At 46.3% G+C, this 16401-nt stretch overlaps 1 long non-coding RNA gene across 1 annotated transcript in view; it reads right to left on the reverse strand.

Moving 5' to 3' along the window:
- Positions 1–2067: 2067 nt before the first annotated feature.
- Positions 2068–16401, reverse strand: part of LOC148773732 (uncharacterized) — a 37482-nt gene continuing 23148 nt past the window's right edge. Inside the window, exons 2-3 of the long non-coding RNA XR_016036473.1 lie at positions 6681–6892; positions 2068–6087 (exon numbers count right to left, since the gene is read on the reverse strand). This is a non-coding gene — a long non-coding RNA (uncharacterized LOC148773732). The remainder of the gene's footprint in view (positions 6088–6680; positions 6893–16401) is intronic.

A 16401-nucleotide genomic window follows, 5' to 3' on the forward strand; every position in this document is an offset into this window, starting at 1 on the left:
TCTTTATGACTTGTAAAGATTGAAACCTTTCCTCAAAGAAAATTGGCTCAAATTACCAGGCGCTATCTGGACCTGAGGTTTGTCCTCTGTGGATGTGTGACTTTTTTGAGCTTTAGTCAGAAGAATCTCATGACACTGGGGTGAGGCTGCTCCCAGACCCTCTCAGTGGATGTACAGATACATGTGTGAATGTGGATATCCAGGTGGCACTAGTGGTAAAATCTGCCTGCCAATGCAGGAGGCATTAAGAGATGGGGGTTCAATCCCTGGGTCAGGAAGATCCCCTGGAGGAGGGCAAGGCACCCCATTCTAGTATTTTTGCCTGCAAAATCCCCTGGAAAGAGGAGCTTAGTGGGCTACAGTGCATGGTGTCTCAACAGATTCAGACATGACTGAAGTGACATAGCAGGCACAGATACATAGGTTCATACATATATGTATCCCCTAGGTATGAAAGTGTTGAGCTGGTTGCTCAGTCTTGACTCCGCGACTCTGTGGACTGTAGCCCACCAGGCTCCTCTGTTCGTGGGATTCTCCAGCAAGAATACTGGAGGGGGTTACCATTCCCTTCTCCAGGGGACCTTCCCCACACAGGGATCGAACCTGGCTCCCCCACATTGCAGGCAGATTCTTCACCGTCTGAACCACCAGGGAAGCCTATTATATATTCCCATATGTGTGTATGTCCGACCACACACACAGATATATATCCGTATCTACATTCATTTTGTTATCCAACTTGAGTTCTCATCAATACCTCGAATTCATCCTATTTTCTCCCTTCCCATTTTGTAACTCCCTTTTCTGACAGTGAGGAAGCTGATTTCCATTTTCCTCCCTTCATTTACTTTCTGAACAAACCCCCGAGTCGCCATGGAATCAGTCTCCAGTTACTGACCCCACCCTGTGAATGTCCTTGTCACCTGCCAGGGCTTCTGACACCAGACATGCAGCAGCCCCAGCTCCCTACACAGGTACTACCTTTCTTGGCCCCATGAATGGTTTGGGGACCGAATTATCCAAGAGGCAAAGAAGGAAAGAAGGCTAACAAACGTCTCTACTTAACTTTGGAATGTCTGGAATGCAGTTATTAATATAATTACTGCTGATTCGGGCATCCATGTCAGCTCTGCATCTGTTTGGATTTATTGATCTCCTTAATATGGATCATATTTTCCTTCCTTGCATGACCAGTGTTTGTTTTTCACTGAATGTCAGACACTGTGAACTTTGCCTCCTTGGGTATTCAGAAATTCCTGTAATATTCCTGGACTCTGCTCCGGGATGCAGTTAAGTTTGTTGCAAACGGTGCGATCCTTTTGGGCGTTGCTTTTAGGCTTTGTTAGAAGAGTCCCGAGCACTGCTCTGTCGAGGGCTAATCGCTCTTCCCACCAGAGGCCCTGCTGATGGCTCCAGCCAGTGCCCGTGACTCAGCAGGCTCCTATCCTGGCTGGTGCCAACAGCCCTGGGCGGGTCCTGGGTGAGCTCGGCCCTGTCACTTCTCGTGCTCTTGGATGGTGCTTTCCTGGCCTCACATCATTTTCTCCCAGATACAGCTGCTCGGGACTCAGCTGAGGCTCAGGAAGGCCCGCCGCGCTCTCTGTGTGTAGCTTTCTCCTCTGGGGGTCTGCATCCTGAGGGCTGTACCCCTGCCGGGGGCAGTGCTTCCCCATCTCCCTGACCAGGGACTCTTGTGGGCTCTCTCCCAGGTTCCTCCTCCCAGTGCCAGCCTGGGACTGGCTCAGTGCCCAAGGCAACTGAGTGTCCAGCTCATGTGCTTCTTCTCTCAGGGATCACTGTCCACGGCCTGATGTCCAGTGGCCTGAAAAGCAGAGTGTCATACATTCTGGCTGTGTGTGTGTGTGTGCTGCTGTTGTTTCAGGCAGAAGGGTAGCTCTGGTTCCTGTTACTCCATCGTGGGTAGAAATGGAGTAACAGCAGCATGTATTTAAGATGAAAAATTAAAAAAACTCTTACACTCTTAAGGTGTTTCTCAATTCAGATTCAATGCCAACAATAGGTGTGCTAAAGGTTCCTTAATGTTTCAACATTAGGAGATTATGAAGCAATCCTGAGAGACAGCAAAGGGCCTCTTAGATTCTGGTTGAAAAGTAGTGGTTAGAAGCACTCCTGAATCGATCTCTGCTGATAACTTACTTTAAAAGAATCTGTACTAATTCCTATGGAACATCCACAATGTGCCCATAACTATGCTCTCGCATTTGGGGAGCACCCAGTCCTACTCTAAAGAACTTGCAGAGACTTCCCTGGCCATCCAGTGGTCAAGACTCCCTTCCATTGCAGGGGGGCTAGGTTTGATCCCTGATCGGGGAACTAAGATCCTGCCAAAAAAAAAGAACTTGCAGCTTCTTCGAGAGACAAGACATAAATTCACACACATACAGTGAAACTGCAGGCTAGTACTGTTAATGTTTATGTGATTGATGACGATGACAATAAAGTGATAAAACATCTCGTGCCAGAATTTATCTTCCTGATAATGGACATAACCATAAAACACTTCAACAGGTTAACATTCGCGTCTCTACTGGCTTGTTTGGCAAGGACGAAAAGTTGGGATGTCGTGGCGAAGACGGTGGATAGAGTCTCTCCAGGCTTATTTCGGCCTCTTTGAGTAGGGTGCCTACTCCTACTGCAAAAACAGGAAGGCTGAGCACGCCTGACCCCAGGCTCCCTGGCAGCATAGGGTCTCGTATTCTTTGGGTTCCACCCATGAGACGGCTGCACACGAGAAATGTATGTGAAGCTGAGTAAGTGGGAAGAGGGGCCAGGGCGTCGGCTGGTCTGGATGGCAGCGGTCCTGCTGATCCACACATCACAGCCCAGGCAGCTTGTCCAGGAAGTAACAACATGGCAAAAGCTTCCAGCGGGCTTCCCTGGTAGCTCAGCTGGTAAAGAATCCGCCTGCCAGGCAGGAGACCCTGATTCGATTCCTGAGTTGGGAAGATCCCCTGGAGAAGGGATAGCCTACTCATTCCAGTATTCTTGAGCTTCCCTGGTGGCTCAGATGGTAAAGAATCTGCCTGCAATGCCGTGGACCTGGGTTCGATCCCTGGGTTGGGAAGATCTCCTAGAGAAGAGGCATGGCAACACACTCCAGTATTCTTGCCTGGAGAACTCCCATAGAGGAACCAGGCGGGCTACAGTCCATGGGGTTGCAAAGGGTCACATATGACTGAGCGACTAAGCACAGCACAGCAACAGGTTCCTGAACCCTGGACCAAGGTTAGACTGCCATGGGCTGGAGCGGTGGCTGTTGACTAAGGGGCTGTTCTGTGCCCAGGGGGCATTTGGCATCTGGAGACTTTTAAAAAGTATTGCATTTTATTTATTTGGCTGCGTGGGGTCTTAGTCGCGGCAGATGGGATCTTGATTACATCATTCGCGGTCTTTTGTTGCGGTGCAGGGATTCTCTCGACATGGTGCACAGGCTCAGGAGTTGCTGCTCACAGGTTTAATCGTCCCGCACCATGTGGGATCCTGCTTCCCTGGCCAGGGATCGAACTGGTGTCCCCAGCACCACAAGGGAGACTCTTAGCCACTGGGCCACTGGGGAAATCCCCTGGAGATCTTTCTGATGGTCATGACTGAGGATGTGCTCTCACACATCCAGTGGGCAGAAGTCAGGGATGCTGTGAACCCTCCCGCAAGGCACAAGAAGGTCCTGCAGAAAAGAATCAACCTGTCCCACATGTCAACACTGTCTGTCCTGAGCGGGGCCGTTTGGATACACACACCCTTGACGGCCTGGGCAGGTTCACAGGTGTCCTTGAAGTGAACCCAGAGATTTGAACCTCCTGGACTGCACCGATTTGTGAGTTTCTAGGTTATATGAGCAAGGCCCGCCTCAGGAAGAATGTAGGTTCACTTCCAATAAAGCCTCTTAAGAAAACAGAAACAAGCAGACGTAGCTGATAGGAGAACAACAAAAGTAAGCAGGGTCACTCCTACAGAGTCATCCCAAGAATCAGCCCTAAAGGTCCTACTCAGAGCCTGCCTTTCTCACCCCTCACACAATTTTGTAAGCACCTGATTCCTTGGGTTACATTCCTTTTCTACATAAGGTGCCCACGGCAGTTTTTAATCTGCCATGGAACTCTGATATACAAGTCACTGCCCGAGCTGATCCCTGGGTGATTCCTCCATTGAAAAACCACATCGAAGGTAATTTTGTGCTAACAAACCATGAGGGGAGCTAAGCCCTTGACTACTTGTCGGTTTCTCTCCTTTTCTTTTACCCACAGAGACACCCGTGGATCTGTCTGCAGAATACGTGTCACGCGCTCGCCCCAAGGACTGTAAGATACACCAAAGGGAAGATGTGTGGGAATTAAGAAGAGGGTGGCAGGGGCCTTTCCTGATTTATCAGGATAGAAGTAACTAGCTGCTGCTGCTAAGTCGCGTCAGTCGTGTCCGACTCTGTGCGACCCCATAGACGGCAGCCCAACAGGCTCCCCCGTCCCTGGGATTCTCCAGCCTTCTCCGAAGTAACCAGCAGGCCATGTTAAAATATAAACAAAAAAGAAATCAAGGGTTCATGATGGGCTGGTGTGGGCATAAAAGTGTAATGGAGGTAAGTGCTTTTAGACCATACCTCCTTTAAAACATGTTTAAAATAATTTTATTTATTTGTTTTGGCCGTGCTGAGTCTTCGTTGCTGCCCGAGGACTTTCTCTAATTGCAGTGAGCGGGGGCTACTCTCTAGCTGCGGTGTTCGGGCCTTTCATTTTAGGGCTTCTCTTGCTCTGGAGCAGGGGCTCCAGGCCGCATGGACTTCAGCAGTTGCAGGCCCTGGGCTCCAGAGCACAGGCTCGATAGTTGTGGCACATGGGCTTAGTTGCTTCACAGAATGTGGGATCTTCCCGGACCAGGGATTGAACCTGTGTCTCCTTCACTGGCAGGCGAATTCTTTACAACTGAGCCACCAGGGAGGCCCAGATCTTGCCTCTTACTATTTCCCAACTGATGTCCTTTCCACAAACACAGACAACAGAAAGGATGGACTAAGCACGAGCTGTTGTTTCTTTTCCTCTTTCTTCCCCCTTTGGCTGTGCCACTGGCATATGAGATCTTAGTTCTCTGACCAGGAATCGAACGCTTGCCCCTTGCATTGAAAGTGTGGAGTTTTAACCGCTGGACAGACAGGAAAGTCCTTCCTTCTTCCCTATATGATGGGGGATGAGTATCACAGGTGGCTTAATCAAAACCAGGATCATTCCAAATTTCTTTTACTTATCTGAACTAAGTCAGTGGCATTTGGAAATGAAGACACTAGAAATATCTAGGGGGACAGGAAAAGGGGGAAAGCCAGTGATGATTCCCAGAATTCCGGCTTGGATGATCAGAGTGGTGGAATCACTGACTGACGGAAGGATAAAGTCAGAGCAGGCAGGCTTGGTACATAATTTACAGGGCTCGCCGAAAAATGAAAAGGCAGGTCCCCAGTTCAACATGCAGGGAGAACTCTTTCCTTTCTTCCACGGTGTCTCCCTTAACTTGTGGTCTTTATTTCCTGCTTACCATCACAGTCTCTTGGGCACAGGGATACACACAGAGGAAGTCATACCGTACAGATGACAAGGCAAAGAGAACCAGGTTACACTCCTGCCAGCCAGTGACCAGCACCCCTGGAACTCAAGCCAGGCAGCTCCCCTTCCCTTGAGACCTCAGACCCAACCCAGCCACAGGTCAACCACCTGCATAACTAGAATATGGTTACTTCTGTGCCACGACGCACTAGGTACCTGGACAGGGGTGGGCAAGAGGCTCACACAGCTGCCAAGTTGCCCGCTGAATGTGTCCAGGTGCTGCCAGCCTGGTGCTGGGATGGCCACTGCTTTGCCCTGATACACACGGTGAGCATGCCCATCCCCCCTGCACTCGTGCCCAGGATCTCCCCACTGGGGACAGGGGTGCAGAGTCACAGGAGATGGGGAGCAGAAGCCCTCAGTGTGAGTGGCCAGGAGTGGGAGGTTGAGAACTGTCCCGTAAAGGAAGGGAGGTGGTGTGATGCAGGATGGTGAGTGAGCACCAATCCATGAGCTCCATTGTCTTGCAGGACTTCACCTACGGAACACAAATTTGAAGATGTAACGTTATTAAGAATTTCAAAACAGCTGATGCAGAACATTAAATGCTAAGTGCAAGATCCTTCTGAGCTTGGGCCCCTGAGTGACTGCCTGGTGGAGGACCTGTTGTTATGGACGGAATGTCTATGTCCCCCCAGAATTCCTGTACTGATGCTCTCTGCCCTCCAATGTGGCCCGATTTGGAGACAGAGCCTTTAGGGGATGGTTAAGGTTAAATGCAGAGAAGGCAATGGCAAGCCACTCCAGTACTCTTGCCTAGAAAATCCCATGGATGGAGGAGCCTGGTAGGCTGCAGTCTGTGGGGTCACTAAGAGTTGGAACCGACTGAGCGACTTCACTTTCACTTTCACTTTCACACATTGGAGAAGGAAATGGCAACCCACTCCAGTGTTCTTGCCTGGAGAATCCCAGGGATGGGGGAGCCTGGTGGGCTTCCATCTATGGGGTCACACAGAGTCGGACACGACTGAAGTGACTTAAAAAAAAAAAAAAAAGGTTAAATGAGGTCATAAGGGTGGGGCCCTAATCCAAGATTGGTGGCCTTATAAGAAGCAGAACGCAGGCACACACCGAGGAAAGATGAAGCGAGCACAGCCAGGCAGGGAGAGGACCCGCACGGGAACCAACCATGGCAGCACCCTGAACTCCGACTTCCAGCCTCCAGAATGGCAAGAAAACATATTTCTGTAGGCCAAGCCACCCAGCCCGAGCTGACTCAGGCACTTCTGAAGCCAGACCGGGGAGCAGGTTGTTTGAGAAACATCACAAATTCCATCGTGGGCCTGTTGAGATTTAAGGGACCTAAGTTAGAATCAACTGGCAACTTCTCATATACAGACTTACAGAACCATCAGCCAAGAGCGAGGCTGAGTGAGGCTAGAAATACCAGTTTGGGAGGCATTAACACATAAACAGCAATTAGAACCACTGATGGCAATGAGCTCACTCAAGCCTGACGTTTGCCATGAGAAGAGGGTGAGGTTAGAAACCAAGGTGAGGGTTGCCAACATTTAGGATGTGGCCAGAGGTGGGCCCATCGCAGGGAAGAGAGCGAGAGGCAAGGAGAGCTAGGAAAGGAAGGGAGGAAATTCAAGAGGAGACTGGTGTTCCAGATTCCTGGCTCTGCATCTGGAGATGATGGTTTGGCACATCTGGGGTGGGACCTGTATGGATGACGCTGATGCCCTGCCAAGTTTGGGAACCATGGAGAGAATGCAAATAACATGACTTGTATTCAGAGTGACCTGGGCTCCAATCCTAGCTTTTTGAGCTGAAACAAGATGTTGAAATCTCTTTGAGCCCCAGGCACCTCTTACAGAAAAAAAAAGGGCGGTGGGATGGCCCCACTTTGTGGTACTGATTTGAAGATTGGAGATAAGTGTGTGTAAATCACTCTGCACATAGTAAATGTTCAGCAAAGAGCAGGCAACGCAGTGAATATAACCGATGTAGACCACGCCCTTAATAAACAGCTTGACCTTGAGGTGCAGAAGGAAAGGGTACTAAGGGTCAAAGAGGGACAGTGTTTGGTTTTGTCTCAATTTCGTAAGATGGCTGAGATTTGCGCCTGTCTATAACGGAGAAGCAAGAGAAGGAGCTGGGGTGTGATGAGCGTGAACATCTCTGAGTTGACGAGAGGAACTGTCTCCAAACCACAGGCGGCATGACCAGCTTCTGAAGGGAGAAGAAACCCCGTTGAAAGAATTTCCTTGGTACAGAAGCAGGACATCTGGGGGTTTCACTCTGAGTAATTTTAATTTTTTTCTATAAAGCAGAAGGCAATATCATATGCCAACAGGTAGAGTTCTTGAGAAGAGGTATAAGTGGAAAAGAATGTGAAAGAAGTTTGCGGAACAGGAGAGCAGATGACAAAAGGTACAAAGAAAAATTAACAGGAAGTTTCAACGTCTTAGCTTAGGTTGTAGATCACCAAATTTTGGGGGGTGGTTTCTGTAATACATATGGCTTGATTCAGCTAGCCTGTGTATTTGAAATTAATAGAGTATACTACTGACATGTGCTGAATGGTTCATCTGTGCCAGGCATCCTACTGAGCATGTGGAATCGTCACAGCACTGGATGTAGGTGCCATTCATTAGCCCCATTTTATAGACGAAGAACTGAGACTTAGAGACTTTTAATTAACTTGCCCCCAAGTCTGCTGCTGCTGCTGCTAAGTCGCCTCAGTCGTGTCCGACTCTGTGTGACCCCATAGACGGCAGCCCACCAGGCTCCCCCGTCCCTGGGATTCTCCAGGCAAGAATACGGGAGTGGGTTGCCATTTCCTTCTCCAGTGCATTAAAGTGAAAAGTGAAAATGAAGCTCAGTCGTGTCTGACTCTTAGCGACTCCATGGACTGCAGCCTACCAGGCTCCTCCGTCCATGGGATTTTCCAGGCAAGAGCAGTGAGGTGCCATTGCCTACTCCGTGCCCCCTAGGTCACTTAGCTACTAAAGCAGGTTTTCAGCTTCAGGTCTGTCTGATCCCAGAGCTTCTGTTCTTAACGGCAGCACATGATGTACTAATTAGAATTAGGTTCTGATGGTATATACCGGAAAGATCCAAATAAGCAGATCAAACAGGGTTCAGGTTTGTTTCTTTTTCATGTCAAGAAAGTTCAGAGTTAGGCAGTCCTGGGCTGGTTCCGCAATCACCAAACACCCAAGTTCCTTCAATCTTTTTGACCTGTCATCTTTAACACGCAGTTTCCATTCTGAAGGTTGCTTCATGGTCCAAAATGGCTCCTGGATTTCCAACCCTCATATCTGCATTCCAGAAAGCAAGAAGGTGCAAGAGGTAAAACAGTACATATCAGAGTCTACCCTTTTTTCTGAGGAGCTTTCCAGCAAATCCTACCTGATAACTTCTGCTTGCATCTTGTTGACGTAATTTCCCTCAATTCAAGAAAAAACTGGAACATGTCATCTTAAGGGCACATTTTGCTGTACAGAATGTGATTGAGCTCTGTTACTAAGGAAGAAGGAGAAGCAGATATTGCATACGCAGCTACCAGTGTTTGCAACAGTAACGATTCCCACACATACTTGAAAATGTAGGGGAAAGTTGCTCATTCTCCTTTCATCAATACGCCAACTCAGTAGTTCTTGTGAAGTTTTCCAAACCCATGAAGGAGTGGGCATGTTCTCTTGCGTGTGGATGCTAAGTCGTCTCAGTCACGTCCAAATCTTTGCGACCCTATGGACTGTAGCCCGCCAGGCTCCTCTGTCCGTGGGATTCTCCAGGTAAGAATACTGGAGTGGGTTGCCATGCCCTCCTCCAGGGGATCTTCCCAATCCAGGGATCAAACCCATCTCTCCTGCACTGCAGGCGGATTATTTACCACTAGCGCCACCTGGGAAAGTGGGCCTCATAGGAGACTGCTTCAATAACGTTTTAGTGCAAAGGCTTAATTATTACAGAAGTTAGGGGCCTTTTGGCTCCGGAGAAGACTCTTGAGAGTCCCTTGGACTGCAAGGAGATCCAACCAGTCCATTCTAAAGAAGATCAATCCTGGGTGTTCATTGGTAGGACTGATGCTGAAGCTGAAACTGCAATACTTTGGCCACCTCATGCGACGAGTTGACTCACTGGAAAAGACTCTGATGCTGGGAAGGATTGGGGGCGGGAGGAGAAGGAGACGACAGAGAATGAGATGGCTGGATGGCATCACCGACTCGATGGACGTGAGTTTGAGTGAACTCTGGGAGTTGGTGATGGACAGGGAGGCCTGCGTGCTGTGATTCATGGGGTCGCAAAGAGTCGGACACAACTGAGCGACTGAACTGAACTGAACAGAAAACTGGACTCCAACTGACTTAAGTAATGTAGAGCTTAACTGGGTTAGCTGATGAAGTCCAGAGGCAGAGGGGTCCTTGGAGATGTTTCAGGCAGAACGACCCCTGGTAAAAATGCTTCCTGGTCACACGCGCAGGAAGGGAATGGGTCTGGCTCCCACGGTTTCTCCCTGAAGTTCAAGGAAGAAGCTTCCCACACATTTTCAGTCCAGATCCTCCTCATGGCTCACCAGCTCACATGGAATAAGATGCCCTCTCTCTCTTTTTGTTTTCTTTTTATTCTCCCCTTCCCCCTTTGGTAACCAAAAGATTGTTCTCTGTGTCTGTGAATCTGTTTCTCTTTTGCAAACAAGTTCATTTGTGTAAGTTTCTTTTTTAGATTCCACACACAAGTGATTTCATATGATAGTTGTCTTTCTCTGTCTGACTAAGTGACTGAATCACGTAGTATGATATATTCTAAGGCCATCCATGTTGCTGCCAATGGCATTATTCTTTCTCATGGCTGAGTTGTGTGTACTACAGCTTCTTTATCCATTCATATGCTAATGCATACCTAGGTTGCTTTCACGTCTTCGCTGTTGTGAATAGTGCTGCTATTAACATTGAGGTTCACGTATCTTTTTGAATTAGTTTTGTCTGGTTAGACGCCCAGGAGTGGGATCACTGGATCATATGGTAGCTCTGTTTTTAGTTCTTTTGAGGAACCTCCATGCTGTTCTCCATAGTGGCTGCCCCAATTTGCATTCCCACCAACAGTGCCGGAGGGTTCCCTTTTCTCCACACCCTCTCCAGCATTTACTATTTGTAGACTTCTGGTGATGGTCATTCGGATGAGGGTGAGGTGATACCTCATTGTAACTTTGATTCACATTTCTCTAATATTAGAGATGTGGAGCATCTTTTCATGTGCCTGTTGACCATCTGTATGTCTTCTTTGGAAAAACGTCTGTTTAGGTCTTCTGCCCATTTTTCGATTGGGCTGTTTTTTTTACTATTGAGTTTTATGCGCCATGTGTATATTTTGGAAATGAAGCCCTTGTCAGTCACATGATCTGCAAATATTTTTTCCTAGTCTGTAGGTTGTCCTTCCATTTTGTTTAGGGTTTAAGATGTCTCTTCTTGAATGGAGCCTGGAACAGGGTGAGAACACCTTTACACTGGACCCTGCCTCCCTTAAGCTGAGCTCAGTTCCCCCAACCCCACTGCTACTGGGGTGGAGAGGGTGGAGGATATTGGAGCATCAACCAGATGTATACTTTTGGTCTTTTCCAGAACATATAAGTCAGAAGACATTTTTGTATTCAGGTCTTAGTAACACAAAATACAAAGTATTACAATATTTTCGACTAACAGTTGAAAATATTGTTGATTGCTCATAAATGAAACTATCTTGGAAGTTGTAAAAATTGAATCTATTAAGTAAAAATTAATAAGCTCAGTAAAATGAAGAATGAGTTTATTAAGTAAAATTGAAAGAAATAGAGGGCAGGAATAGAGCTACACAACTTCATAGTCATCCTGTTATTTTGCGTAAGAGCTTCATTTTCCCATATACTAATATTGATATATTTCTAAGAAAACTTTATGTGTAGTTAACTCTTACTCTTTATTTTTGAATTCACATCTTACTAAATTTTATGAAATAACATGAAGACAGAATGGACTGTGTCTAGAACCCGAGAGTAATGAAAGTTGTGGGTTTTATGCCTCCAGTTTTACTGCAGAGGGCCTTCTGACACAGCAAACCCCTCTCTCCATCCCCTCCCTTACTCTCTTTTATGCGGGCAGAAGTGACTTATCTGAATGGTGAATTAGGGAGAAGGGATACAGCCAGTCTGGAAATCTATAATTACCACCTGTATTATTCAATCTACTTATATTATTACTAATATATTTGGATCTATTTATTTATATGCAAGAACAAATCAAGTTTAAAGAAAAATCTTTAAACTTTTTGATCTTTATTGGTTTAAGGATGTGAATTTTTTTTTCTTATACTAGCTACCCTTGGAATTTTAACTTGCCTACCTCACTTTTGAAAATCTAAAGATAATTGACATCATTACTTCCAAATAATCTTTTAAGCCCAATAATCCCTTCAAGGTTTACATTGCTAGTGTGTTCTGATCAGTTTGTTCTATCTCAATTTTTTAAGCCCCACAAATAATACTGTAATAATAGTTCAGTTCAGTTCAGTCGCTCAGTCGTGTCCGACTCTCCGCGACCCCATGAATCACAGCACGCCAGGCCTCCCTGTCCATCACCAACTCCCGGAGTTCACTCAAACTCATGTCCACAGAGTCGGTGATGCCATCCAGCCATCTCATTCTCTGTCGTCCCCTTCTCCTCCCGCCCCCAACCTTTCCCAGCATCAGAGTCTTTTCCAGTGAGTCAACTCGTCGCATGAGGTGGCCAAAGTATTGCAGTTTCAGCTTTAGCATCAGTCCCTCCAATGAACACCCAGGATTGATTTATTGGGCTATTACTAATACACCTAATACTAATAATTGTATTAAGTGGTGCTGGTGGTAAAGAACCCACTTACCAATGCAGGAGACATAAGAGATTCCCTGGGTCAGGAAGATGCCCTGAAGGAAGGCGTGGCAACCCACAGAGCACTCTTGCCTGGAGAATCCCATGGACAGAGGAGCCTGGTGGGTTACAGTCCACAGGATCTCAAAGAGTCGGACACAACTGAAGAGGCTTAGCATGTGCAACAACCAATGTTTGTTTAGAATTACCCTCATCTGGAGAAAAGGGAATCTTCTCACACTGTTGGTGGAAATGTAGATTGGTGCAGCCACTATGAAAATCCCATGGATGGAGGAGCCTGGTAGGCTGCAGTCCGTGGGGTCGCTAAGGGTCGGACACGACTGAGTGACTTCACTTTCACTTTTCACTTTCACACATTGGAGAAGGAAATGGCAACCCACTCCAGTGTTCTTGCCTGGAGAATCCCAGGGACGGGGGAGCCTGGTGGGCTTCCGTCTATGGGGTCACAGAGTCAGACACGACTGAAGTGACTTAGCAGCAGCAGCCACTATGGAAAACAGGATCAGAAAACTAAAAGTAGACCTACCATATGACTCAACATTTCCACTCCTGGGTATATATCCAAAGAAAATAAAAAAGTTAATTCAAAAAGATATTTGCATCTCAATGCTTATAGTAGCACTATTTTCAATAGCCAAGACATGGAAAGAACCCAAAGGTCCAGAGGAACGGATAAAGAAGATGCGGCACATATGTACAATGGAATAGTACCCAACCATGAAAAGGATGAAATGATGCCATCTGCAGCAGCATGGAGGGAACCAGAGATTACTATACGAAGTGAAGTAAGTCAGACAAAGAGAGACAAACACCATATGATACCACCAACAATATGAACCTAAAATATGACATATGACTCACCTCACCTATGAAACAAAAATGAATTTACCTACAAAATAGAAACAAATACACAGAAATAGAGAACATACTTGTAGTTGCCAATGGGGAGGGGGCTTGGGGAGGGGCTGGGAGTTTGGGATTAGCAGATGCAAGCTAGTATATATAGGTGGATAAACAACAAGGCCCTTCTGCATAGCACAGGGAGCTATATTCAATATCCTGTGATAAACCATATTGGAAAAGCATACGAAAAAGAATGTATATGTGCATATAACTGAATTGCTTTGCTGTACAGTAGAAGTTTACACAACATTGTAAATCAACTATATTTCAGTAAAACTATGCAATCCTAGACAGTGTATTAAAAAGCAGAGTCTGACAAAGGTCCATATAGTCAAAGCTATAGTTTTTCCAGTAGTCATGTACGGATGTGAGGGTTGGACCATAAAGAAGGCTGAGCGCTGAAGAATTGATGCTTTTGAACTGTGGTGCTGGAGAAGACTCTTGAGAGTTTCTTGGACAGTAAAGAGATCAAACCAGTCAATCCTAAAGGAAATCAACCCTGAATATTCATTGGAAGGACTGATGCTGAAGCTGAAGCTCCAATCCTTTGGCCACCTGATGCGAAGAGCCAACTCACTGGAAAAGACCCTGATTCTGGGAAAGACTGAAGGCAGGAGGAGAAGGGGACGACAGAGGATGAGATGGCTGGATGGCATCACTGATTCAATGGACATGAGTTTGAGCAAACTCAGGGAGACAGTGAAGGACAGAAGCCTGGCGTGCTGCCGTCCATGGGGTCGCAAAGAGTCAAACATGACTTAGCAACCGAACAATAACAACAACATAAATGAGAAAGAATTGCCCACATCTCGTATCTTTCCAGGATCATCTTTGTTCTTTGTGGAGCACATCCTTTGGGAATTCCTTTAGTAGAAAGTATATTTCTTTTTACTTATCCTTCTTGGAAGTTATTGGGATTCCTGCCTATGTGATCACTGTCCTTCACCAGTTATGGAAAGTTCTCAGCCATGGTTACCATGAATATTCCCTCTCCCACTTTCCATTACCTCCTTCTGGAACTCTGCTAGGATGGATGGCTATTTCTCACTTCCAGCATAAATCTTAACCAGGCTTTCATAGTCTTGATCTCTTTTGTTTCTGGGCTGTGTTCTTTGAAATTTCTCCAGCGTCGTCTTCTAGTTCAGTGTTCCAACTTTGTCTATTAAGCTGCCTAAGTTTTCTGTTTTTACCTAATACTTTATTATGATAATTTCCAAAGAACAGATGTTAAAAGAATTTTACACTAAACTCCCATATACCCTCCACCTACATTCTACAGTTAACATTTAACTGTCCTTGCTTTATCAAAAATCCACCCCTCTGTGGACCCATTAATCCAACTTTTTCTGTGCACATCAAAGGATGCTGCAGCACCCTTGCACTTAGTCCCAATTGTCCCATCTAGTGTTTATTTTTGAGTCTCGATTTTTCCTTTCTAGAAAGTTCACTTGTTCCCTTTCCATATCTACTTGGTCACTTCTGATGTTCTCCACTCATCATGCCTCTTTCCAATTTTCCTTATTTCTTAAATATATTAGACTTTTTTTAAACTTTATAGTCTACATCTGAGGCTGCTGAATTTAACAATTAAAATCACAGACTGCCACGTTAAATTTGAATTTCAGGTTCTTGCCTGGAAAATCCCAGGGACGGGGGAGCCTGGTGGGCTGCCGTCTATGGGGTTGCACAGAGTCAGACACGACTGAAGCGACTTAGCAGCAGCAGCAGCAGCAGCAGCAGCATATTTTTAGTATATCTCAAATATTGCAGGGAATATAACTTAAATGGTATTCATGACTTATTTGAAATTCCCATTCAACTGGGTGTGCTGCATTTTGCCTGGCTCCTGTCTGATTCCTATACCTGGAGTCTTTGTAGGCCTGGTTTATTTATTTTGCCCAGTCTTGCTGGCGATGGCTTGTTTCCTTGTGTGCTTTGTGATTTGAGGTTGTTGGCTTATCTTTGTTAAAATTTCTCCGCCAGATTCCTTCCAGGCCTAGGCTGAGAGAACGTTACATTCGCTTCTGCCAGATGTAGGGAGCACTACAGATTTGGCCCACTGTACAATTTTCAGCTGATGGTTTTCTGGCCTGTGCAAAGAGTGACAGTCGGGCCAGGAGTCCTCAAAAAGAAGCTAGGGGCCACGAAGTGTCAATGGAGGCTTTTTCTTTCTTTAAAAAAAAAAAAAAAAAAGCTTCAGTATAAAGGTAACGTGGAACCCACCTTAGTTGCTATCTGTCTTTCTAGGGGTGTATTCTCCTCACTCAAAGGCTTGCCTTGGCTGAGTCCTGGGGTAGGGGACTCTGCACCCCACACAGACCGCACGCCCAGTACTAGGTGCCCTGGGCCCTTACGCAGCAGATTTGAACCTCACATCCTTCCTCCTACGAACTTCCGTGCTGGTTTGTTCCTGGCATCAGAGGAATTCCCCTTGAATTCTTCAGAGGCATTCATTTATTTCAAAGAGACATTTTCATATTTTTGTTAGTTTCTTAAACGTTTTGCAGAGCCTCTGGCTTACTTTATTGCCGGAAACCTGTGTTCCTTAGTCATCAAACGATCTTGACTCTAAAAAAGTTAAAAGGTTGCTTAAGGTTAAGGGTTGCTTAAATATGAAGATCTAAACCAGACAGTCCTATCTGCTTGTTTATGAATGAACGTAAAACAAAAGGAGCAGAATTTCTTTCAGAATTCTATCTTACTTTAAGAAGTGAATCCTTTTCAACGTACACCATGTAACATAAATCAATGAAAGTAGCCACATTAAAAATAAAAACCCAGGAACTTCCCTGGTCGTCCAGGGGTTAAGAATCTGCCTGCCCATGCAGGGGACATGGATTTGATCCCTGGTCCGGAAACTAAGACCCCACGTGGCTCAAGTAAGCCCACAGGTACTGAGGGCACGTCCCCAACTACTGAATCCGCATGCTGCGACGACTGAAGCCCACACACCCAGAACCTGTGTGCCACACGATAGGCCACAGTAAAGAGAAGCCTGTGCTCTGCAACTCGGGAGGCTGCTCACCCCAGCGAGGGAA

Source organism: Moschus berezovskii, chromosome 26 (genome assembly GCF_049115385.1).
Source record: "Moschus berezovskii isolate FMDL1 chromosome 26, NW_MosBer_1.0, whole genome shotgun sequence".
NCBI lineage: Eukaryota > Metazoa > Chordata > Mammalia > Artiodactyla > Moschidae > Moschus > Moschus berezovskii.